Source organism: Urocitellus parryii, chromosome 11 (genome assembly GCF_045843805.1).
Source record: "Urocitellus parryii isolate mUroPar1 chromosome 11, mUroPar1.hap1, whole genome shotgun sequence".
In the NCBI taxonomy this organism is placed as follows: domain Eukaryota; kingdom Metazoa; phylum Chordata; class Mammalia; order Rodentia; family Sciuridae; genus Urocitellus; species Urocitellus parryii.
Window position 1 is genome coordinate 9388218 of NC_135541.1, and position 23821 is coordinate 9412038.

Here is a 23821-nt window from a genome sequence, read left to right on the forward strand (position 1 = left end):
AGGGGCAGGACAGAGAGGCCAGCGCAGGTGCAGGACAGTGAGGCCAGCCCACAGGTGCGGGACAGCGAGGCCAGCGCAGGTGCAGGACAGAGAGGCCAGCCCACAGGTGCAGGACAGCGAGGCCAGCGCAGGTGCAGGACAGAGAGGCCAGCGCAAGTATAGGACAGTGAGGCCAGCCCACAGGTGCAGGACAGCGAGGCCAGCGCAGGTGAAGGACAGAGAGGCCAGCACAGGGGCAGGACAGTTCCCTGGGGTCAGAGGCCCCCCGGGGCCTTCGTTTCCCGTGACCGCGGGCGGGATGGAGGAGGGGTTTGCTAGGGAAGAAGGCAGAGGAGGGGCTGGACTCCTGGCCACCCCTGGAGCGCAGGTCAGTGTCCGTGAGCCTTCTCTTCGGGGCGTCTCCTCCACCCGGGTCCCCTGAGTCCCCCTAAGCCCCCGTGTGTGCACCCCACATATGCACTCCTTCTGAGTGATTTGGTTCCACACCCTGGACTCGCGACTCCTTTTCCAAAAGCCTCACTCGGCCCTCGTGCCCAGGCAGCAGGGAGGGCCAGCAGCCCCCACTCCCTTCCCAGCGGCCCGTAGCCAATGGCTGACCCTGAGGGAGTGGGGGAGCAGCGCCAGGCCCCCAGGACGCTCGGGGAGGCCCAGGTGACGCTGCAGTCCCCCAGGGCTCGGGATGAGGCTCCCCAGCCTCTCGTCCGGCCTCCCCCTCTTCCTGACCTGTCCTCCCCTCTCCTCCTGGGAGAGGTCTTGGATACTCCACTTGGTGCCCCGACCCCCTCTCAGGCTCCGTGTCTGAAGAGCCCTCCTACGACCACAGCCTGGTGCTTCTCGCCATGTTTCCATGGACCATTTAATCAGCTTGCACTTAGCACTCTGGATGCCGGGCCTGGAGTCCAGTGTCTGACCTGTGGGGACAGGTGGGGACTGCAGACGGGGTCTGGGAGGTGCCTTTCCTGATGACGAACACTCAGCAGGGACTCTGCCCACGCTGGCCCCCGTGGGAGCCACAGGGTAGCACTGCGGCCTGCTCGCTGCTCCCCCGGCTGCCCCTGTCCCTCCCAAGTCCCCTCCCCAGAGCAGCCAGAGTGGCCTCCACCACGTCAGTCAACCGCGGACGACCGATGCGTGGTACTCGGCTCAGCTGTCCCTAGACCTGGGATCCAAACCTCCAGCCACGTCTACAGTGGGGATCGGCAGACTTGTCGATTGATGAACACCGAAGGCTTTGTGGGCCACACGGGCCACCGTGGGGGACACCAGAGGAGGCAGAGACAACTCACAAGGAGCACAACTGTCCCCAGGAAGATCTGATCCATACGGAGAGTCAGTGGGCAGTGCTGGCCTGCGGCTGCAGCTGGGCACCTGGTCTGGAGAGGGCGGACGGTTGGGCCCAGCCGCGTCCTGACCCCTGTCCTTGGCCTTCATTTCTTCCTCCCAGGCTGGCCACCCGGAGACCCTCCGCAATCCTGCACCAGGCCCGTGTGACAACGGTCCCCCTCGTAGGTCCTCGGCCCTCCTCCTGGAGCGCTCTACCGCCTGCCCACCTTCCCAGGGCCAGCTCAGAGGTCCCCCTCACAGACGCGGTCACAGGTGTCCCCCGGCTGGAGCCCCACCTGTCTGCATGGCCTTGGTAGTTAATTGTGTCCCCCGGTCCCTTCTTGGAGTGCTTGCCCCCCCCCCCGGTACCCCATGCTCCAACATGGACGGAGGGTGTCCTGCGGCCCCCTTAGCCCACTGCACGGGTCCTGGTGACCAGTCGGTGCTCAGGGAACATCTGTCGCCTCAGTGGTCCCCGGGCAGCCCTCTGGCTGTCCCCAACCATAAGAAGAGTGTGTGAGGGACGGGGAACACTGGGATCCCAGGAGTCATCTGGGTGGTGAGGGGATCTTGAAACCCCGGGAAACCCTCCCCCCTCCCTCCTCCCTCCTCCCCCCTCCCCCCTCCCCCTCCCCCCCTCCCCCCTCCCCCCTCCCCCTCCCCCTCCCTCCTCCCCTCCCCCCTCCCCCTCCCCCCTCCCCCCTCCCCCCTCCCTCCTCCCTCCTCCCTCCTCCCTCCTCCCCCCTCCCCCCTCCCCCCCTCCCCCCTCCCCCCTCCCTCCTCCCTCCTCCCCCCTCCCTCCTCCCTCCTCCCCCCTCCCCCCTCCCCCTCCCCCCTCCCCCCTCCCCCCTCCCTCCTCCCTCCTCCCTCCTCCCTCCTCCCCCCTCCCCCCTCCCCCCTCCCCCCTCCCTCCTCCCTCCTCCCTCCTCCCTCCTCCCCCCTCCCCCTCCCCCCCTCCCCCCTCCCCCCTCCCCCTCCCCCCCTCCCCCCTCCCCCCTCCCTCCTCCCTCCTCCCTCCTCCCTCCTCCCCCCTCCCCCTCCCCCCTCCCCCTCCCTCCCTCCCTCCTCCCTCCTCCCTCCTCCCTCCTCCCTCCGTCAATCCTCCCTCAAACGAGCAAAAGCTCCTCTTCCCCGCCCACGCCAGGCCGAGGACCGCAGGCCTCCAGTGCCGGGCCAGAGGGGCCAGAGGAAGGCGTCCCTGAAGCTGGGTGGAGAGGGACGGGCAGCTGGTCAGCCCCGGGCGGCAGAGCTTCCTCCACCCGCTTCCAACAGGAGGCAGGAGCAGGAGGGCCGGCCCCGCTGCACCCGGCGCCCCCCGAAGCTCGGTTCTGCTTCAGGGGCCCCTTCTCTTTGGGGTTCGTGGCTCCGAGACATCTGGAGCCTTTAGTGGCCGAGCCCATGACACCCGCTCAGCAGAGCCAGCTGCGCCTCCCTGTGAGGACCGTCACGTGAGGACCGTCCCTGTGAGGTGCCGGCTGCTCTCTCACTGTGTGACGCTCCAGGACAGTGGTTCACCAACAGCGAGGGCCAGCGGGGCTGTGCGGGGGGACAGAGATCAGGGAGGGCCTTGGACACCGGCCAAGGGACCTGGGCTTCACCTAATCCGAGAGCGTCCTCACTGGGAGGGACCAGGGGATGTTAGGTGGCACTCGAGGGGAGGGGGACTGGTGGCCAGGAGTCCCGTGGGATGTCCCTAGGACTCCAGGAGAAGGTGACGAGACCCGACCCTGGCCTCGGTTCCCTTCTTGGGACCCAGGGCCAGCGGGAGGCGAGCCTCAGCCTCCACCTCAGCCTCAGCCTCCACCTCAGCCTTAGCTCAGCCCCTCCCTCTGGGCCATTAAATTAAGGCAGTTAGTGGCTCCACTTAACCTACCTGTGACACGCGCTTTATGAAGCCTTGAACCCCGACCACGTGCCGTGTCCACAGAGCTCCACGTACACAGGCCGTTCAGAACCCGGAGGGACGGGTTCAGTGGACTCCCCGTCCCTGGGTCTGGTCTCAGGCGGCCTCCTGAGTGGCGCTGCTGGTATAAGTGACAGTCACTGTGCGGCCAGTGTCGTGGGGTGGGGCGACCTCGGTGTGGCAGGTGGGGCTCCTGTGGATGTCACCACGCCCACCCTCAGCCACTAAGAAGCCCTGTCCATGTCAGAAGCCCGGAGAACACATCATGTCCTCTTTGATGGTGGGGAGACGGGTCCAGGTGTCCTCAGGGATCCCACTGGCCATGCCCACGACGGCCGAGGCTCCTGCAGGTGAGGTGCGGCCTCAGTCTGTGCCCCCTGCTGACTCGGGCCTCCTGAACCACACAGAGAGGGGACCCGGCCCCGCCCTCTCTGAGCTGCCATCTGGGTGCCCCGTGTGGCTCTGACCCTTCGCACGTGGCTCAAGGCCAGGATTTGGCCAAATGCACAAGCACAAATAGTGGAAGTGCCTTGGCACGGAGGCCCTCCGCCCCCGGTGCCTGCCATACCTGCCTGTTGGTCGTCTGTTCCTTTGGAAGAGTGTCAGCTGATGTGTCCCAGCTGTGACCTTTCCCTAGGGTGACGGGGGCTGTGGGGACGAAGATGCTGATGGACAGTCACCCACTCGTTTACCCGCTGAGTGGGGAATACTCTCAAGAAGCCACCAACAATGACTTCCATGTGCCACGTGGCCGGTGGGCCTCCCTGGAGAGACTCCGGAGGCTGGCCTCCTCGTTGCGGCTGGTCAGTGGTCTTGGGCCATGGCATGGCTGCCCACTTTGCTGGAGCCCTTCCTCCAGGCGTCCCTGAAGCTCAATGCCCCCCTTCGGGCCTTGCCTCAACTGTCCCCTTCTCCACGGGACCCTCCTGACACCTCAGGCTTGCACAGTCGCCGTGTCCCCTCGGTTCCTGTGTCCAGCACGCGGCGGACGTGTATTCTAAGTCACCCTCCCCCCCAGCTCCCCGACGAAGCCGCTCCGGCTCCTCTCGTGACTGAAGGATCCCAGTGCCCAGAGCTCACCAGGCCCTGGGGGAGGCTGAGCTGGGGGACGGACGACGGGAGGAGGGGCCCGGCGCCTGCAGGGACAAGAGCTGGCCGAGAAGGTGCCATCAGCCTGCTCAGGACGAAGGACCAGATCTGGACGCGCTTCCAGCTCCAGGCGGAAGCGGGAGGAGGGCGGGTGGGAGGGAGGGCTGGGGTCTGCCCGTTCTGTGCCCACGGCCCCGGGGCTCTCTCCGCCTGAACTTCTTAAACCCTGCAAACCTGGGCTCTGAATAGCAGTGTCCTTGTTTTGTGCATGAGGAAAGGAGATCAGGCAAGGCACACGGTGCCCCGGGCTGTGGGGACCTGGCTCTAAGTGGATTCACCTGCTCTTCAGGCACAAGGCTGACCTTCTGCTCCCGGACCCACACCTGGTGTCCCCCCCCCCCACATGACGCCAGGCTTCGTCACTCAGCGTGATGGACAGTTTGGACTGGATGGTTCTGGGGGGTCGTGCTGGGCATTGTAGGATGGTCAGCAGCTTCTCTGGTCGTTACCCATTAGGTGACAGTAGCGCCTCCCCCAGCAGCCACCAATGTCTCTGCACATTGCTAGGTGACTCCTTAGGGACAGTCACCCCAGGGTGCATGGTGGGGACCATTCAGGAAGCTGCCATGGGGGATTAGGTTTGGGGAGGGGGCAGCAGGAGCAGGCGGGTCTGACACCTGACAGAGGGGAGGGGCCAGGAGGGGCGGCAGGGGAGGAGCCCCGGGCCCGGCACAGCCCGAGAGTCCCAGCCAGATTTGCCTGGTGCTGAGTCCTAGAGGAGAGAGCCGCAGATCCTAACTGGCAGGAGGAGGTGAACGTCTATATTCTGAGTTTTCTTTTCCATCGGATTTTGCAGATTGAGAGTGGTGCGTAGCCAGGCACAGGGAGGGGTGGGGGAGCGTTCCTCTGTGCTGGTCACTGTGAGAAGGTCAAGGTCGGGGAGGAGGACCGGAGCAGCTGCCCCACCAGAGCAGGCCTCTGGTCTCCCCAGGGATGGAAATTCCCACCATTCACCGGAGTCTGTTCTGTCCTCCCCCTGACCCGGTGGGACCCTAGACAAAGTGCAGCCACAGAACCACAGGCCCAGGGCAGGTCTCTCTGTAGCCGAAACCCAGAGAAGTGGAGAAGCCGAGAAGAGACGACTTTGACTCCCACAGGGAAGAACGCCCCAGGCTTGGGTTTCCGCAGAGATTCCGCTGGGCTGAGAGGCGGCCCAGGGCCTGTGCCTTCCCGCTGCAGGACTCGGGCATTTGCTTAGCATTTGGACTCAGTGCAGAGACAAAGCCCCAGGCCTCTGTCCAAGGGCGGCCCAGGACCCACGCCCCGGGCAGCAGCTCTGAGTCTGTGGGTGCTGTTGGATGAGGAATGTCCTCGGGGGTGGCCCTCTGCCATGGGAGACTGAGCCACCCACCTTTCTCGGGTGGTCCTTGGCCTGGAGCTGGGGAGGCTCAGGGGACACCCAGGGACAGGAGCAGGCCCTGCGAGGCTGACCATGAAAACCCTCAACATTTGATGTCTGAGGGACGTCACCCGAAAACAGGGCCATCAGGGCCAGGACCCTGGGATTCTAACAGAGCTGCCAGGGTGGAAGGGTGACAGCCAGGGACAGGCCATCGTCACTCTCCTTCTGGAGAACATGGCAGAGTGCCTGCGGACTTCTGTCTCCTTTCCTCTCCTTCAGCCTGGGGGCGGGGTTCGGCCGCGTGGAGCAGCACCCTGCCTTGGCCCTGTCCCCTCTCAGCCCGGGAGAGCCACGTCTCTAACGCTCAGAGATCGAAACTGGAAAGTTCAAGAATCGGGTCTTGCTGTGGTCCAGATTTCTCCAGCCAAAAAACAGTTTTGTAAGAAGCATGGATTTCTGTTAAAATCCAGGAAAACCAAGATCCGTGAATAAAGGTTCTGTGGCTATTTTTGAGTCATAATTATTTGTTATCAGGGAATTTGTGCAAATATTTATAAGACTAGCCTTTGTGGAGCATTTCTTAAGAGCAGAAGTCTCCTGTGCAGGGATCAATATAATTTTCCGGACAACTCTGCCATGTTGTCTATGGAGGTAGGAGCCCCCAAACACTATATTTGTGTTGGATTTTTTATTTGTTCTTTTTATATAGCTATGACAGCAGAGTGTCTTTTGACATATCATACATACATGGAGTATGACTTCCCTTTCTCGTAGTTGTACATGATGTGGAGTTACACCCGTCATGTACTCATATGCCCTATATTCCCATCCCCACTCCCTTCCCTTCATTCCCTTTTGTCTAATCCAATGAACTTCTGTCCTCCTGCCCCTGCATTGTCTGTTAGCATCTGCATATCAGAAAGAACTTTTGATCTTTGATTTTGGGGGAACTGGCTTATTTCACTTAGCATAATAGTGTCTAGTTCCATCCATCTACTAGCAAATGCCATAATTTCATTCTTCTTTATGGCTGAGTAATATTCCATTGTGTATCTATACTCTATTTTCTTTATCCATTCATCTGTTGAGGGGCACCTAGTGGCTGTGCCACTGTAGTATGCTGAATTTAAGTCCTCTGGGTATATGCCAAGAAGTGGGATAACTGGGTCAAACGATGGTTCTGTTCCAAGTTTTCTGAGGAATCTCCACACTGCTTTCCAGAGTGGTGCACCAATTTGCAGTCCCACCAGCATGTATGAGTGAACATGTCCCGCACATCCTCACCAACCCTTACTGTCACTTGTATTCTTGGTGACTGCCATTCTGGCAGGAATGAGGTGGAATCTCAGCCCCATGCTCTATATCACGGATGTGGAAACAGTTCTGGTGAATTAAGGCCCTTGTGCCTGAATCATGCCATCAGTCTCCAAGCGTGGCCCAAGATCCGTCCTCACATTAAAACACAGGACACGGGAGGTTCAAACACAGGCTTTCATCTCTCCGTTCTCCAAGTCCCCTCCCAACCCCGCCTCATTTCCTTGTGACCCACTTGGAGTGAGAGCACAATTCGAATGTCCCCTATAAGGTCCTCAAGGGAAATGGCCGTTTCTCATTGACCTGTCAATCATGCAAGAGTGGCATGGAATACTCCAATGTCTGTGGAAACCTGGTGGGCCGTGTAGACAGGGCAGGTCATGGGGTAATGGCTGGACAGAGAGCACCCGCGTCGGCCAAGGCCAGCAGTGGGCAGCCCTGTGGGACTGCAGCCCCGTGTGACCAGGTGGCTTGTTTTTGCAAGAGAAGCTGGAGACTCATCTGGGCCATGTGAACTCCCTCAATCTCTCAGTCACTGCAGTTCATTCAAAGACTGCAGAGACATCTCCCCGCGGCCTTGAACGTGGCCCTGGGCGGCCTGCTCTTCCCGTGCAGAGTTTCTCCCATCAAAGTTTCAGAGTGAATGAATAAGTGAGTGACTAGGCACAGAACCCACCTGAGGACTGGCAGGTGGTGGCAGGAGCCAGTTCGAGGTCACCGCAGGGAGAAGCAACCCTCTCTGAGGCCGAGCCTGTCCCCAGCCTCCACTCTGGTGGCGAGCTGCGGTGGGTCTGGGCTTGCACCAGGACCTTCAAGGGCACCCCGTCTGAGTTACAGAACCAGGTTGCTGACTGGGGTGGGGTGAATTCTTACCTCGGACCCCCCCAGTAGAGTCTCCCAGTGGTCAGTTCTGAGTATCGCTTAAGGGCACCCATGACCTGAGCGGGTCTTTCCTGCATGGGTTGGTTTGGTGGGACTGAGAACAGGACGGGCAGGGAGGTGACTTGGGGTGTGGGACCAGGCCCTAGAACCACGGGTGCTTCTGCCCCTTGGTTAGGAGTTTAAAGATAAATCTCGGCCTTCTCTGCACCTCGTTCCCACTCGATGACCTCGGCGAGTCCTCCTGGGTGAGACGGGCACTCACCCTGCCGTGGGGACAGCAGGAGGGGCGATGTCACCTGGTGGTGCCTGGGGTTTGGGAAGATTGATTGTTCACGGGCTTATCTGGGGGACGGCAGCCGGGGGACGTGGCAGAGGCCCACCTGGGTCAGGCTCCCCTCCTCCTGAAGGTCTTCCAGCCAAACATTCATCCTGCTTCCCCTGGGCGGAGGCCAAGGGAAGACACTCACACTGTAGTCTAAGCGAGGGCACCTTCAAGAGCGATGCGCCACCTGCGTCCCCTGTCTCTGCAAAGTGCCTGAATTCCTTTAAAAAAGTGTTCCAAGGAGAGGTGACGTCGAGGACATAAAGTCGTTCTGGTCTTGAAGATAAAGATGCCATGGAAGCATCAGCCTCTCTGGGAGGTGGGCGGCTTGAGGGAGGGAGGAGGAAGACACGGTTGCTCTTTCCAAGGTGACAAAAATATTCAGTCTGCCAGAGGCTGTGGGACGGTGACCCAGGTCCTAGGAGCTACTCCTGACTCCCTGTGGGTCTGGATAGCCCCTTCCCTCCCGGGTCCGGCAAGGAGAGTCCAGGACGGTGGCCTATCCCAGGTCCCAGACCCGGGGCAAGCGCAGCTCCTGCCGTTGGCATCGAAAGGGTCTTAGCCACCACGAGACGGCACTTCAGGCCCAGGGTCGGTCAGCGGTCAGCGTCGGACAGACAGATGGTAAACGGTGTCACCGAGGACACAGAGGAATGGGGGACGGGACAGACACAGGGCAGCTGTTTGGGAGCCGGGTCCAGCTGCTCAGACAAGGTCACACTGCGGGGACGGGGGTGGGGACGTCAACACAGTTCAACCCCCGAGGACGAGGACAGGAGGGAGGGACAAGCACAGAACCAGGTGGACCAGCAGGGGACTCCCGGGTCCTGAGGCCTTGAGCCACCACAGCGAGGTGTGCAAGGGAGGCCGGGGGCCGGGGAGTCCCCACCCGGGAGGTGGCGTTGGAGCAGAGGCTCAGGGGCCAGGAGAGCTGGGCCCTTGGCCAGCAGACCTGGAGGCGGGGACAAGGTGGGCGCACCGCAGGGCATCCGGTGGGCGTGCGGGGGAGGGCAGAGTGGCGGAGGCCGGAGCACCGAGGCTGGGCCTCCATCTTGACGCCCTGAGAGGCTGCAGGCAGGTCTGAAGCGGAGGAGCCATGCAGGCGGATCCGTAAAGGACTCTTCTAGAACAAATCCCTTCATGAGGTATTCCACAGGATACCTCGAAAAGCAGTCGGGAGGGCCGGGCTGCGGCTCAGCGGAGGCGCACCTGCCTCACACGTGGGTTCGATTCTCGGCACCCCACGAAGATAAATAAAGGCACTGAGTTCACCTGCAGCTAGATAAGAGACTTTTAAAAAACAGTCCAGAGCTGGGGTGTGGCTCCGAGGCCGAGCACTCACCTGGCACGCGCGAGGCACTGGGTTCCATCCTCAGCACCACACAGAAATGAAACGTCGATGTTGTGTCCACGTAAAAACTAAAAAAAATAAAATGTTTAAAAAAATAGTCGAGAAAGAAGGTGGAAGGGAGGGAGGGAGTCGGGAGGGACGAGGACCGTCCTGCCTGCGCTTCCTTCTGAATCATGCGCTGGCTTCAAAGACCCTTCTCAGGAGGAAGGTCCCTCTGGTCAGGGGTCAGCCACCGTGGGGGGACACCGTGGGGGCCCGAGGGCGTCCACTCTGAATCATCTCCCTCCTCTCGTACCCGAGACGTCTCTGCCGGGAATGTCTTTCCGCCCAGCCCTCCGCCACGGGCCTCCCTTCCACTTAGGAGCAGAACGTCACACACCCCCCGGGGAGAAGACCCTGCCAGTCCTTGGGTGGCAACGTGGCCTGGCCTCCCTGAACCTCGGTCTCCTCTTCTGGGACACTGAACATGGTGTCGGCTCTTGAGGGCAGCAAGGAGCTGGACGTGAGGTCCTGCCACCAGGTTCCTTCTCCTTCCTCTTCTGCCCCCGCTGATGCACCTTGGCCTGATTCAGCCTCCCGTGCTGCTGCTAATGAGGCTCCACCATGGCTGCCTCCAATGAACCCTGCCTCCCAGCCCGGGCTCAGCCCCTCCAAAGAAAACAGGGCCATTGTCACCCAGGGAAGTTGGAAAAAACAGGAGGGGGAAGAACTGTCAACACAAATTAGGAGAAAGCCGTGCTGGCCTCTGAGAGCCACAGCTGGTGGCCCCCTCCAGCCAGGGCACCTCCCCCCGCTGGGCCCCCGATGAAGAAACTGAGGCTCTGAGAGGTGCCCCAGATGACATCATAAGAGAGAGGGCCTCCTTCTCCCTGGTGGGGACCCCAGGACGCTTGGGGCATCAGAACCCCCTGGAACGGCTTCTTGAAGCCGCCAGGATCAGGCTCAGGCTGAGTCTGAGGCGAGGTGACTCCCGCGTGATCCGGCCTCTCCCCGACTCCCAGCCTGCCCTGCTCCCCCACTCCTGTCCCCCCTCCCAGGGCCTCCGTCCCCCTGCCGCCCCTCACACCAGTGGAGCATGTTCAAGGCTTTGCTCTTCCCCCTTGGCCCCTGGTCCCCAGCTCCGACCGCTCCACGTGGCCATTCTCGTCTCACTCCAGGTGCCCCCAGAGGACCCTGTGTCGCAGCCCCCCCCAGCTCCTTCAGACCCCCTTCCAGAGCCGAAGCTTGATCCCGTTTGTTTGTTCATGGAGGACAAGTGCATCCCTCCTTCCCGTCCCCACCCACAGAAGGTGGCTTCTTCAAGGTGGGACGTTCCCGGGTGGTTCCCTGCTGAGCACCTGCTGAGAACAGGGTCCAGTAGACCCTGAGCCTGCGCCTGGCGCTCCTCCGCATTCCACGGCAGAAGGCCACACTCGGTCAGAGACCTTTGGCCCAGGCCCTGGGGGGCAAGCTGACTTCCCTGAACTGTGAACTGCTGGCGTCACTCCCAGGCCATCGTGAGCTTGGAGAAGCTTGTGAGGAGAAGTCTCCTAGGTGTACTTTTGGAGGCAGAAGTTCAATGCTAAAGGTCTCTTCCCGTCACGACCCTTCATCCCACAAGGTCCTCAGGTGACCCTCAGGGCTCGGCTACATCACAGGGACCGGTCAGCCGATGTCTCAGTTCTCCTCTGCTGCATAACCAACAGCCCCCAACTCAGCACCAATAAGTGGCCGCGGTTCTATTTGTCCACAGGCGGTAGGACAGGGGTCCTGGCCCCGCAGGGCTGGCCTTTCTGCTCACAGGGAGTCAGACGGGGTCTCTCGTGAAGCTGCATTCAGATGGCCTATGGCCTCTGAACCCAGCGGCTTCCCTCGTGAGTCTGGTGTGGGGGGGGGGCACCTGGGAGCCCCGAGACCTGTCCCTTTCTCTCTCCATGGAGCGCCCATCCCGGGCCTGGCTTTGGCTCCTTTGGGGGGTTAATTCCAGGAGTGAGTGTTCCCACAGCCACGGTGGAAGCTCTGATCTTCGAAGGCTCATTCTTGGAAGTTCTCCTGGTGTCCCTTCCCCGTGTTCCCCGGCCAAACCAGACACGAGGCCCCCCCCAGACACACGGTCAAGGGGAGCCGTCTCCACTCCCCCAGGCCCCCTCACAGAAGCCGAGGAGCGGGGGTGCTCCCACAGCCATCCGGGGACACACCACCCCACCTTCCTTTTCCTCGTGAGTTTGGCAAACGACGTTCTGGGCTCTTCTCAGGCGACAGAATTCGCCTCCTGCGCCTCCTGCCACTAGGAGCCCGTGGGCTCTGCCGGTTTCCCTTTGGGAATGTCCCAGTACCTCCAGGGCCCCAGCCCTTGGCCTCCCCGGCCTGGGCCCGTGCTAATCCTGGACGGCAAACAGGGCTTGCCCCTGGCCACGAGCCGCTCCTGCATATATTACCCCTGAATTCAAGGACCATCTTGGGTGGGCGCTGACCCCTGACCTCGGGGAGATACTGAACAACACGTTGCGGGTCTTGACTCCCGGGCTGATTAGTATCGATCATCCGCTAGGTACTCGGGTAATTTCCTCTCGACGGCCTCTCTTCCCTGAATGGCTTCTGGGAAGGGGCTGGACTTTGTTGTTATTTTTTCCTGGGATTTGAGCCTTGTATGTTCTCACCAACCCAATCCTTCAACAGAGAATCTGTGGGACTGCAGATTTGCCAGTGACCTCCGCCCGTGGTCCCAGGCAAAGTCGTTGACGTGTACCCCCCTGGAAGCCTCGCGCCTGGCCGCTGCCGGGCATGCGTTCTCTCTCCTCCATTACTGATGCTAATTGCCGTGGACCTGGGGTTAATGATAATTCTGCAATAACAGGTAACATTTAGCTGGTGTCAGGCTCACTGCTAAGTGCTTGACAAACTTGATCTCATTAATTCCTCCCCACAAACCCACAAGGTCAACCTGATCTCATCCCGGGTGTTACATCCGTCCCAAGGGAGCTTTGGAATAGGGAAAGACTGGAGGGCGTGGGGACCTATTTTAAGCCAAACACGTTTTCCCTCGAGGGCTCCTGAGCTTGAGGTTGCTTGGCTCCACCGGCGCTCTCTGCTCGACCCCTGGGTCTTGCCTGTGGGTCTCTGCTGGGACGTCACGTCTCCCGCCAGCCCCCCCAGGTGCCCATCTCCCACACCTGCGGTTTCCTAACACGTGTCTCCACCTGTTTGGAGCAGAGCATTCCTGCAGGAGCCAGTCCCTGGGCACATCTGTTCCTTCCTTAGCTCGAGAACCATCTGTTGAGTCCATGGCCGACGCCTCCCATCCGCTGCCCGCCTGACCTTGAACTGGCTGGAGCCCCCCATTCCTCATTGGTCAAGTGGAGATAGTAATTAGAACCTGCTCCATGGGGCTGGGGTGGGCATGAGGCGGGATACTATAAATTAACTCCCAGCTCCTTGGTGAGAGGACTTAACCATTAAAACAAGTACTCTCCTAGGGATTCAGGGTCCTTATGCAAAGTGAGACAAAAGATATGTAATACTTAGCGCCGGACACGCCGCCATGGGTGCTCCGAGGTGATTACTGCACATGACCTTCTTTGTGACATTGCAGGGACAAGGACGAAGGATCTCCAACCAGGCGTGGAGAGAGTCCCGAACTCCACTATTGACGGAGGTATCAACCGATAAAACTGTAAAGTTCACAGATATTTTTTATCTGGACTTAGAAACAGAGGGGAGGGACCACTCCGCGGACCTCGCGCCCCATCGGCCGGCAGCAGCCCGAGGGAGGTACCCGAGTCCCCGTGGATGCTGAGGGAAAGGGGGCAGCCGCAGGGCTGAGGAGTAAAGACATGTGGAAAGGCACACGCCTCAGCGGCGAGTGTTCAGAAATCACACCCCCACTGTGCAAACGCCTTTTCGGTCCCAGGTGTTCCAAGGAGCGGCGGCCTCTTCTGAGCACAGGGTCAGCTTCAGCAGGGGATATTTACAAACTGTAAACCTATGTGCCTAAGCGGGCTTCCCACAGTGACTGCAAACTCAGCAGCAGCTGTCACTGGACCTAATTTAGCTGGCGCAGTGGCGCACACCCACAGCCCAGAGACTCGGAAGGCTGAGGCAGGAGGATGGCAGGTTCGAGGCCAGCCTGGGCGACTTAGCCAGACCCCATTTCAAAATTGAAAAGCAAACAGGGCTGGGGATGGAGCTCAGTAATAGAGAGCCCTGGGTTCAATCCCAGGGACCAAAAATAAATAAGTAAAAATTTGGCCTCATTCATAACAGCCCATGAAGGACCAAGGACCACGGAGGTGGGTTTCTCCGTCCTCAGATTCAAGCCTGGCTATTATCCGCTTGGAGGCCACTGACCCCACTATTAATAGCACCTCGCTTTAAACCCCTTCCAGGGAGTGGGCAAGCACCTCTGAGCCGCAGGCCGCTCCTCTGTGGGACAGGAATATCGGACCCCCACCACGCCGTGTGCTCTGAGAATTAATGAGAGAATCATGCACAAACACCACTCAGGCCCTCCCGGGCAGATCGGCCTGCACATTAAAAGTGAGCTCTCATTATTCATAAATGAAGGTTAATTCAGTCCCCAGGGGCAGGTCCTCAAAGATCGGGGGTTTACAGACGGGCGGAATGGCCCCTGCCACGCTCTGCACATGCCCGCGAGGACTCTGCCCCATCTAGCTCAGGGTCTGGGGGCAAGTCCTGTCACCTCCCTGAGCACCAGTGTCCTCATCTGCAAAACAGGCAGAACAGACCCTGCCTCGGGGGCCTCCTGTGTGGCTGGGGGTAGAGGCTGGACTAGCCCGGTGAGGCCGAGTCCCACTGCCCGCAGCCCCCGACGTGGACCTGCCGTGGTTATCATCAAAGTCGTCATTTGTGGGAACCAGCCGTTGTCTGCCATGCGGAGGAGGGGGCCTGCACCCTCTCTGGGCCAATGTATTTACATCCGATGATTCTGACTCTCATCCCCCGCAACCCGGGCCACACGTAAGTAACTGAAGAGGTTCATCCGGCCATGATCCACATACCTAGGTTTCCATGGAAACCATTATCTAATTAGGTTTCTCCTTTAATCAGAGGAGTCCACATAGAGGAACTCGGTGCGCCTCTTGATGAGGGCCATCTGTGGCTTCCCCGAGCTGCTGGAGGGGCCCACGAAGCAGACGTGCCCCCCTGCGACCTGGCTGCAGATGTTGCCGACCGAGGCCGAGGCCCGGCAGCATGTGCAGAGGGCTGATGGCTCCTGACAGCTCCGTGAGACTCCGTCTGCTGATAGCCCTCCTCTCCGCGGCAGTCACGGCTCCGATCTCATTTTCCTCCGAGGACTTGGACGAGATGCTCACTGGAGCCAGTGCCCTTAGGTGACCAGCCCTGAAGCGCTGCTGGCTCTGGCTCGGATCGACCATTGTGTCAGGCTTGACAAGGCTGATATTTGGAGTGTGCTACTCATAGGCCCCGCAAAATGCCACTCTGGGCGGCTAATACCTGTCTAGGGCAAGATCAGAACATTTCGTTTCAATCTTAAAGGTCATGCACGGACTTATCCTAATGATGGGACTCAAAGCCAGCCGGGAGGGAAGGGAAATCTCACCTGCGGGGGCTGTTTTTGCAGATTAAGTCACGGCAAACAGGACAGTCCTCTGTGGAGAGTAGTCCTTCAAGGTGACCCTGAGAAGCCCTGTCCTCTTTCTGCTCCAGAGCATCCCTCCAGCAAAGCCAAGACCCTAGGCACAGAGGCCGACGTTCAGAATTTGTTGAGCAAAAATTTATCCACGAGCTAATGCTGAGCTACCTCGGGCAAGAACTGCCCATCGAAGGAGACAGAGAAACGCTGAGAAGTGATCGCATGTCGTCCATCAGAGCGGTCTGGGCAGAGAGGGACTGTGGCTGTGGGACTGTGGCTGGAGAGATCTGAGGAGGCGCCACAGAGGAGGCGGGCCTGGGTAGGGCCCTGGTGGGTGTGTTCTGGCAGGCAGGCATGGAAGAGGCCCTTGGCAAAGAGAAAGATGGAGAAGCGTGAGAGGTCTGGCCTTGGTGGGGGGGTGGCAGGCGTAACTTGGGCTAGAAGGACAGGAGGCTGAGTCTGGAGCCAAGTCCATGTGTTGGAAAGTTAGCCTCAAATTCATATGCAAATGGTATTTGGAGGTGGCCCTTTGGGAGGAAACCAGGATTAGATGAGGTCGTAGGGATGAGGCCTTAGTGGCATTAGTGGCCTCTGTCACATTATTACAAAAAGGCCCTCCTGGGATGTCGGAACCATGCTCTTAGACTTCCCAGCCTCCAGAATCTGGGCTAAATGAACTTCTATTCTTTATAAATAATCCAGTCTCTGGTATTTTGTTATAGCAACAGAAAACAGACAAAGACAGGTAGGGACCATGCCAAAGGGAGTGTCCTCACTCCTGGGCAGGGGGACCTCTAAGGAAAGTGTACCAGTCCAGGTTCAAACCAATAGGAGGTGCAGAGATCTGTTGCAAGGAGTTGGCTTTAGTCAGTCCGTAGGTGAGGCTGCAGGAAGGGCAGGCTGGAATTCTCGGGCGCAGGGGGAAGCTGCTTTTAAGACAGAATCTCCGCCTCAACAGGGAGTCTCGGCTCTGTTCTGGATTTTTCAGCTGGTAACATCAAGCCCACCCTTGTTATCTAGGACAATCTCATTTACTTGATGTCGGCTGATGGTGGGCTTTCACCACAGCTCTAAGACACCTTCCCAGCCACGCCTCCTGGGGTCTCCAGGTCTTCTCTTCCTCCATTCCCTCCCAGATTAAAGGTGACATGCCACAAGAGCATCCAAAGTCACTTGTATGACTCTCCTGATCAGAGAAAGCTGCAAATTAAAGAAGGGTGACCCCAGGAGAGATGGGACTAAATGCCCGCCCTGTGGGAAGCGATGCCACCAAGCCAGCAGCCAGCCCCTCTGGGCAGCCTCAAACTGCAAGTGCACAGTCCAGAAGCCAAGGACATCTTGAGGTCGATCCCAGCTTGACTGCTTGCAGTTTTTAAATCTGTAAGATGAGATAATGCCTTAAAGGTACGTTGAGAGATGGAGGTGTAAAAATGTGGTGGCGCAGAGAGCAAGCTTCTAGAAGATGTTCACAGGGGTGGTAGTCCTTCACTAAGATTCATCTGGCTGCAAATAACAGGGACCAATGTGAGCTAAGTTAGCTAGAAAGGGGAATTTATTGGACAGTTGGGAAGATGGCAGACAAGGAAGCCCCATGGACCTCCATTGGGGAACCTTCTCTACCTTCTCTTGGGAACTCTGCCATTGCCCAGTGTTCAACAAGCACCAGGCTTAGGGTCTCTCAATTCAAGTTCTTGAGAAAAAGAATTTTATTGGATGACTTGGGTCAGATGTCACCCAATAGCCAATCAGCTATGATCTAACATAACAGTGGCCTCAGAGTCAACAAATATGAGTGAGAGAATGAATGTTATTGGACCGTTGTGGGGGGGCGGGCACGCAGATGTTCACCAGTATCCAATCAGCTATGGCCTGACAGTGGCCTCCTAGACAACAAGGAAGGGTGAGAAAGTGAATGTTATTGGACAGTTTGGGTTAGATGCTCGCCAGGCTCCAATCAGCTATGGCTTAAGAGTGATGCCACAGACAGCAAATATGGGTGAGAGAATGGACACTATTGGGCTGTGTGGGTCAGATGGTTGCCGGGATCCAATCAGCTATGGCCTGTGCATTTGTCATCACAGACTTGAACAAATCTGTCAGTCAGGTCTTCCGCGTGTCCCAGGTGGCTCAGGCTGCCTCCTGGTGGGCCCTTCCTGGTGCTCCCTCTTCGGGGTGACCTTCCTGCTCTGACCCTGACCAGCTCCTTTGCTTCTCTCTGTCCTTCCCCAGATCTTGCAGTGACCTCTCTGTCCACACAGGCCAGGACAGATCGTCCACCCTGGGTTAGTGGAGATGAAAATGCTCCCTCTTGTACAGCATTGTCGTGAAAACGAACGACGACTACCTTGACTCTTAGCTTTTGCTTTTGTTGTTATTGTTGCCAGAAGCCAAGGACATCTTGGCTTGTCCTTGGCTTCTAGAACTTGTTTCCTCCTTGGTAAAATGAGGGCAGCAATAACAATCTTGCAGGGTCTTCAGTAAGACCAGTTGACATCCCTGTGAGAGTGTGCTTAGCAAAATACCTGGTGTATAGTAGGTACTCAATAAGAGGGAATCTCATTATTTTAATTCCTAGTATTAAACTGTTTATTCAATCAAATTTAGTTCCTACGTAACATGACTTTCCAACCCCAGTCCAATGCTCAGTTGTGTCTTGGGTACTTGCAGTGATGGCTATTAATTATTGCAAATTATGGCTCAAACTCCTCCCGCTGGTAACTCTAGAGTTAATATTCCCGGGGCTGGGCAGTGCTGTCATTGGCTTCAAGGTCAGCTGCAGTTTGGGGAGCGGCCGCGTGGTTTTTTTGCATACGGCTTTGGAGCCATCCGCTCTTCCCTGACATCGGAGGTAATTTGGAGCATCACTTCCTCAATCATGTGTCCTTTGTGAGCTCACGGAGCTGAAGCCCCACACTGGGCCAAAACGGGCCTGATGATTTGGCACCTTGAATGAACTGCAAGAAAATCAGGCTCCAATAAGGAGCCACTGTAAGCACATTCCATTTTTATCTGCCATTTACCCGGAAAGGCCACCACCCTGCATCTAAATAACCCAACGTTCATCTTTATAATGATCCCACTCACTCCCTTCCCAGACACTCGAAATCAGGATAAAGGAAAAAAAAAATCCCTCTGTCTATAGCACAGCCTGAACAGTTGACACTGCCTGTCATTCTGGCGTCACCTCGCCCTCTCCCCACACTCCTGCTGGACGTTTAATGGAAGGATGCAGCGCTGACAGCTCACATTGCAACAGCGTTGTTACTGTATCGAGATGTGCCTTGGTGAATTCTCTAGTAACAGGGAAGGGCCACCTGAGTGCTGGGAAATCACCTACTTCTGAGCTAACGAGTGGCATACCTTTAGGGACAAGAGTCAGCGTTCTGGATTACCTTCCTCTGCTTATTAGTTTCCAACTCTTGACACAACATCTTTAGACTTAGACTGCATTAGACACGCTTTGCTGATGCCTTTTGACTTGGTAGTTCTCAGCTCCCTCCCTGGGAGGCAGTATGGCTCAATGGTTAGGGTCACGGGTTTTTAAGTCCTGGCTGTCTGAGTTCAAGTTCTATTCTGGTTATTTTCTACCGACATGTTAATAATAGCCAGCACATGAGCTAACATAGGTGTTGCATTTGGCATGTGCTCGGGAGCATCTCAGGACTTTACCCAAACTGATCCTCATCCTGAGATTTACAGCCCTACAATGGCTATATCACGGGGAGAAACCCAAGGCACAGTGAGGTTGAATAACTTGCCCAAAGTCAAGTTGCAACTAGTGATCCGCCTAGCCTTTGACCAGGGATCTTGACTTTGGGATCCCTGTTCTGCTAGGCTTGGTTTAATCTCTTTAAGCACCACCTCTGTCCAGAAAACGACAATAGTGTTAATACCTGGTCCTGGAATGGTTGTAAGAATTAAACACTTGAACAAATACTTATGAAGGGCTTAGTGCATTTCCTGGAGTATAGTATGTGCTCAACCAATGTTGGCCGTCACCATGATGAGCAGCTACTTGCAGGGCCCCTAACCCATGAGCTCCAGGGGCATTATTTACATAGCACGCAGCGTGGCACTGCGGAGACCTTGCACTGTGTTCTAGATGATTGGCACCTCCCACACTACAGACCTGCCTCTGGACAGCTCAGAGCAGGTAGAGGCTGGAGAGAGGGGCAGCTGGCAGGAATCTGCAGTAGCCCAGAAAAGAGATGGTGAGGCGGAACCAGGGTGGTGGCCAAGGGAAGAAAGCAGGGGACCCGTTGGGTGACAGCTTCATCAAAACTGATTCAACATTTTTGCAAAATCAGCCAGACTTAGGGTCACGTCAGCAGTGAAGCCGCACCTCTGTGCTGGGTGGCTGGGTAATTTTTGAGACTTAGTGCCAAAGGAAAACGGTGACCCCTGGTTTAAAAATTATTAAGAATTTTAAGGCAGCAACAGTGCGTTCACCAGGCACTAGGTGCGTCTAAGCCCAGGGCACTCTGCACCTACCCGGGTCACATTCCCAGACAGCCTGCCCGGCTTCGGCACCGCCACCCCACCCCACCCCCTGGACGTGTAAGGCTCCAGTAGCAGATCTCCGCTGCCTCTCACAGGCTCCTGCACACATCTGAGCTGTCCCTCCAGGATCCGCAGGAAGACAGATCTGTGGCAGGCAGGGAGAGATGTTTGGGACTCTGGCAGGAGCGGGGCCGGAAAGATGAATCCTCAGCCCACATGAATCGTGATTAACCACAAGTCCTAAGGGGCGCCTCGGGGAAGCCAGGACGGGAAAGCGTAATTCGCTAGGAGGCAGCTCACGGAACTTTCTAGAACAGCCTCTGACGGAGGAGATGGATGCAGCGCTCCCGGCCCCTGTGTCGGGCTGTTGAGCGATGAGCCGAGGCCGCGGCGCCTTCTGTGTGAGTGGAAGATGCACCCAGGCCCGGCAGACCCCTAGCGAGAGCCCCAAGGGCCCTGCCAACGCGGTGACACACCAGCCAGCCGCGGGACTCACCCGCCAAGCCAGAGGCAGCCTGGGGAGGTCACCCAGGAAGGGAGCCGGTGTGACCTGAGGCGTGTGGACAAGCCCTGATGACATCTGAGACGTCCCAAGATGCCACCTTCGGAATCCCCTGGGCTGAGCTTTCCTCCAGAGAGTCGCTTTACCAACGCAGTCCTCTGACCCAGGAGGGTGACCATCAGGGCCCACGACGCCTTCACAGGACGTGTGACTGGACTGGCTCTTATCTAGAAGAGTCTGTAGGACCCTGGACAGGTCTGTTTTGAAAGCGGGGTGACAGGGCTGGGGCGTAACTCAGTGGTAGAGCGCTTGCTGAGCACGCGAGGCCAGGGGTCTGAGATGGGGACGAGGGTCTCCTAGGTCACTAGCGCTCATCCCCTCAGACAGCCAATCCCTCCTGTGCTATCCAAGGGCGGTGCCGACCAGAGCTGAGGGCCTCGCACAGGAGGGACAGCGGGAGGCCTGCCCCAGCCCAGGGCAGGGAAGGACGTTCTGACTCTCTTGCTGCCCACAAAGATCCGTTTCAACAGCCCAGACCCACCCACTCCCAGCAGCAGGCGGGCAGAGCCTGCCGGCCTCCTAGACCTCCCTCCTCTGCCTCCACCTGTTGCCCCCTCGGGATGCTCACCATCGGCCACCACCGGCCACCGGCCACCTCAGACACGTTCTTTCCCTCTCCTTTCCTGGTCCTTGTGGCCGATGGGCTCCACCTTCCCTGAGTGTCCTTGGAGCCAAGCCTCAGGCCTCCCCCTCCCCGTGGTGAATTCCACCTCCTCGAGTTATTTGTTTCCTTGGCTTCTTCCCGGTTCAAGGACAGGAACTTGAGTCTCCTCCTAATTATCCGATACACAGTGCACACATCTGCCTGATTGTCCTCCCTGGCTACGATCGCTCCAGGGACCCAGGAGACGGCGCGCCCTGACCGCCAGTTTCAGATGATGCTCTCATTGGAGCGTCATTCTCTCTGCAGAAGGTGGTGTCCTGTAACCGGTCACCACGTCCCGGGGAGGGACATAGATGGGATACGGAGCTCTTGCCACTGTTTTTTTAATTGCAGTGTAATTCACAGACCACGGAACCCACCGCGGTCCCGTGTGCGATTCTGTGGCTCTTAGTGTCTTCGCGGGGTGCACAACCTGATTCACCATTGGCTGATTCCAGAGCATTTGCCGCGCCCTAAAGAGCCAAGGCCACGTTGTGGACGTGAGGCGTCTGGCAGTTCTGTGGTCTGGAGGTCATCTGGTGATTGTCACGGCTTGTTCAAGGCCCTCCAGCTGCGGTTTGGGCTTCGTGACCTGCAGGGTCTGAAGCCTCCCGGGGATTTGAGGGGCTCTTGGTTCCTGGGGGGGCTCGGGGGCCCCGCTGTCACCTGCCTGGCCCTCCCTGCTCCCAGCCTCACCCGTCCCTCCGCCCCTTCCTTCCTCGCTCACTTTGGGCTTAAGCCCAGCCCTGGGAATGGCCTGGAGGTGCTCTGGACCGTCAGCCTCCCTCTTTGCACTTGGTCCACGTGTTGATCCGCCTGGACAGCTTTGCTCCCGGTGGTTTACTGAGGTCTCCTCACCTGGGGACCGGAGCCTGCAGGCCTGGGGGCCCTGCCTGTCAGCTGGGCAGCGAGAGACCTGGGCGGGGGCCCTGGGTGTTTCCCTGGTGGAAACCTCCGTTTGCTGCGTCCTCTGCCCAGGCGTCACTTGGGCCCTGTCCCTGCCCACCGTTTGTCCGCTGCCCCTTCACCTGCAGATCCCCGTCCCCAGCTCCCCTAGGGCTCCGTTAGGCCGAGGGACAGGCAGGCTGCACTCTCGGGACCTGGTGGAGGATGTCACCTGGCCCCCAGCACACCTGCCTGTCATCTGCTTCCGCCCGCCCACAGAGCACCTGTCACCCCGCAAAGGAAATGTCCAGGAGCCCCACTGGGGACGGCAAGAGCAGACTCTGTCCCCGGAGCCTTGGAGGGCAGGGGGTGGTGATGGAGCGGGGCCAGGTTCTGGGTCATCCCAGGCCCCCCCATCCTGTCCCCAGCCCCCACGTGCTGGGCAGGGGACGAGCCGCAGCCTTTGGTCCCTGCCCACAGCTTTGCGCTCAGCCGCAGGTTTGATGGTGGTGGCCGCGGGCCGCTGCTCAGGATCTTCCGGCCACTGGGCGGGCTTCGCCTTTCCCCAGGAGCAGCCGCATTAGCTGGGTGACCCTGTCAGGGCTGAGGGACTTCAGATGTCACTGACGTGACTGCGTCTGCAGGACGCCCACCTGGCCCCGCTCCTGCCGCTGCCGTGGGGGACCTTCCAGAACCTCGGTCCCATCCCGAGCTCAGGTGCCATCGGCTGTCAGGTGGGGACGAGAGTCAGCAGGGCCACTGGGCTAAGAGCAGGTTTCTCTGCTGATTCACCCACCCAGGGGCCGCCGGCTGAGTCCCGCCCTGTGCCCGGTTCTGTGCTGCTCGGTGGCTTCTGCTGTTCTGAGAATCTTCGTGGTTTGGCAAAGCCTCCTGTTGGAGGCTTGGTCACCAGCCTGTGGTGCCATGGGGACATGGCGGATCCTTTAGGACGAGGAGCCCAGTGGGGGGAGGTTAGGTCATTGCGGGTGTGCCCCTGAATGGGGTCCCCTCTCCCTCTCTCTCTTGTCTTTCTCTCTCTCTCTCTCTCTCTCTCTCTTTCTGTCTCTGTCTCTTTCTGATTCCTGGCCACCATGAGGTGAGCAACTTTGCTCTACCATGCTCTGTCTCACCATAGTCCCCCATGGACCGAAGGCTCTGAAACCATGGACCAAAGCAAACCTTTCTTCCCTTTAAGTCCATTTTCCTCAGGTATTTTGTCACAGCATCAGAATGCTGAGCAGACGCCATCCCTGCCCCCAAGACTCTCACAGTCCCCTGTCTGCTGTCAGGCAGGTGAGAATACCAGGGGGTCCCCCCACTGTGATGTGGAGGAAGCAAGGCTGGAGGCAGGGGCCTGTTAGGAGATGGCCAAAGTGGCCCCAGCAAGAGACAGTGAGGAAGCCAATCAGGCCTCTGCCCGAACTTGCTGGACAGAGGAGGGGAGGAAAGGGAGGGCCCCCTCTGGGCAGGTGCCATGCCATGTTCGGAGGATTTCCTGAGGCTTCGTGGCTAGGCTCTGCGTCTCCCCACCCGGGCAGCCTAGGGTTAGGGGCTGAGAATCGGGAGCCAGTCCAGCTGGGTTCAAACCCACCTCCGTCTCCTGTCAGCTATGTGACCTCAAATGATCTGTCCTCTCTGCCTCTGTTCACCTGGCTGTAAAGTGGGATGAGGACATTGAAGCCCAGCCCTGGGGCTACTGGAGGGTTAGCTGAGCCCATGTGTTAGGTGTACGGTGTAGAGGGGCGCGTGGCACATAGTAGGTGCTCAGTGAATGTTCCCTTTCTCCTCCGGCTGGGAGCCTTCCTTGCCCTGTGTGGTTTGGTGGCTCAGAAAAGGGCCCCATCTGTGTTTGAAGCCAGTGAGACTCGGGTGTTGGGACCCAGACAGCGGCCTGTGGGTGACTCCTCCTCCGACAAACAAGCCCCGGTCCTGGGCCACCACCCCCCTGCCAGCCATGACCCCGCCTCGCCTGCATCCACCGGAGGAAATTAAAAACTAGATTGGTTTCTCCGCGTGATCAGCGAGCGCGCCGCGGGGCCCGACCTTTGGTTC

The 23821-nt window shown here is 58.6% G+C and overlaps 1 protein-coding gene across 1 annotated transcript in view; it reads left to right on the forward strand.

The window, feature by feature from the left end:
- Positions 1 to 23821, forward strand: part of Kazn (kazrin, periplakin interacting protein) — a 331789-nt gene that overhangs the window by 115820 nt on the left and 192148 nt on the right. The window lies entirely within an intron of this gene.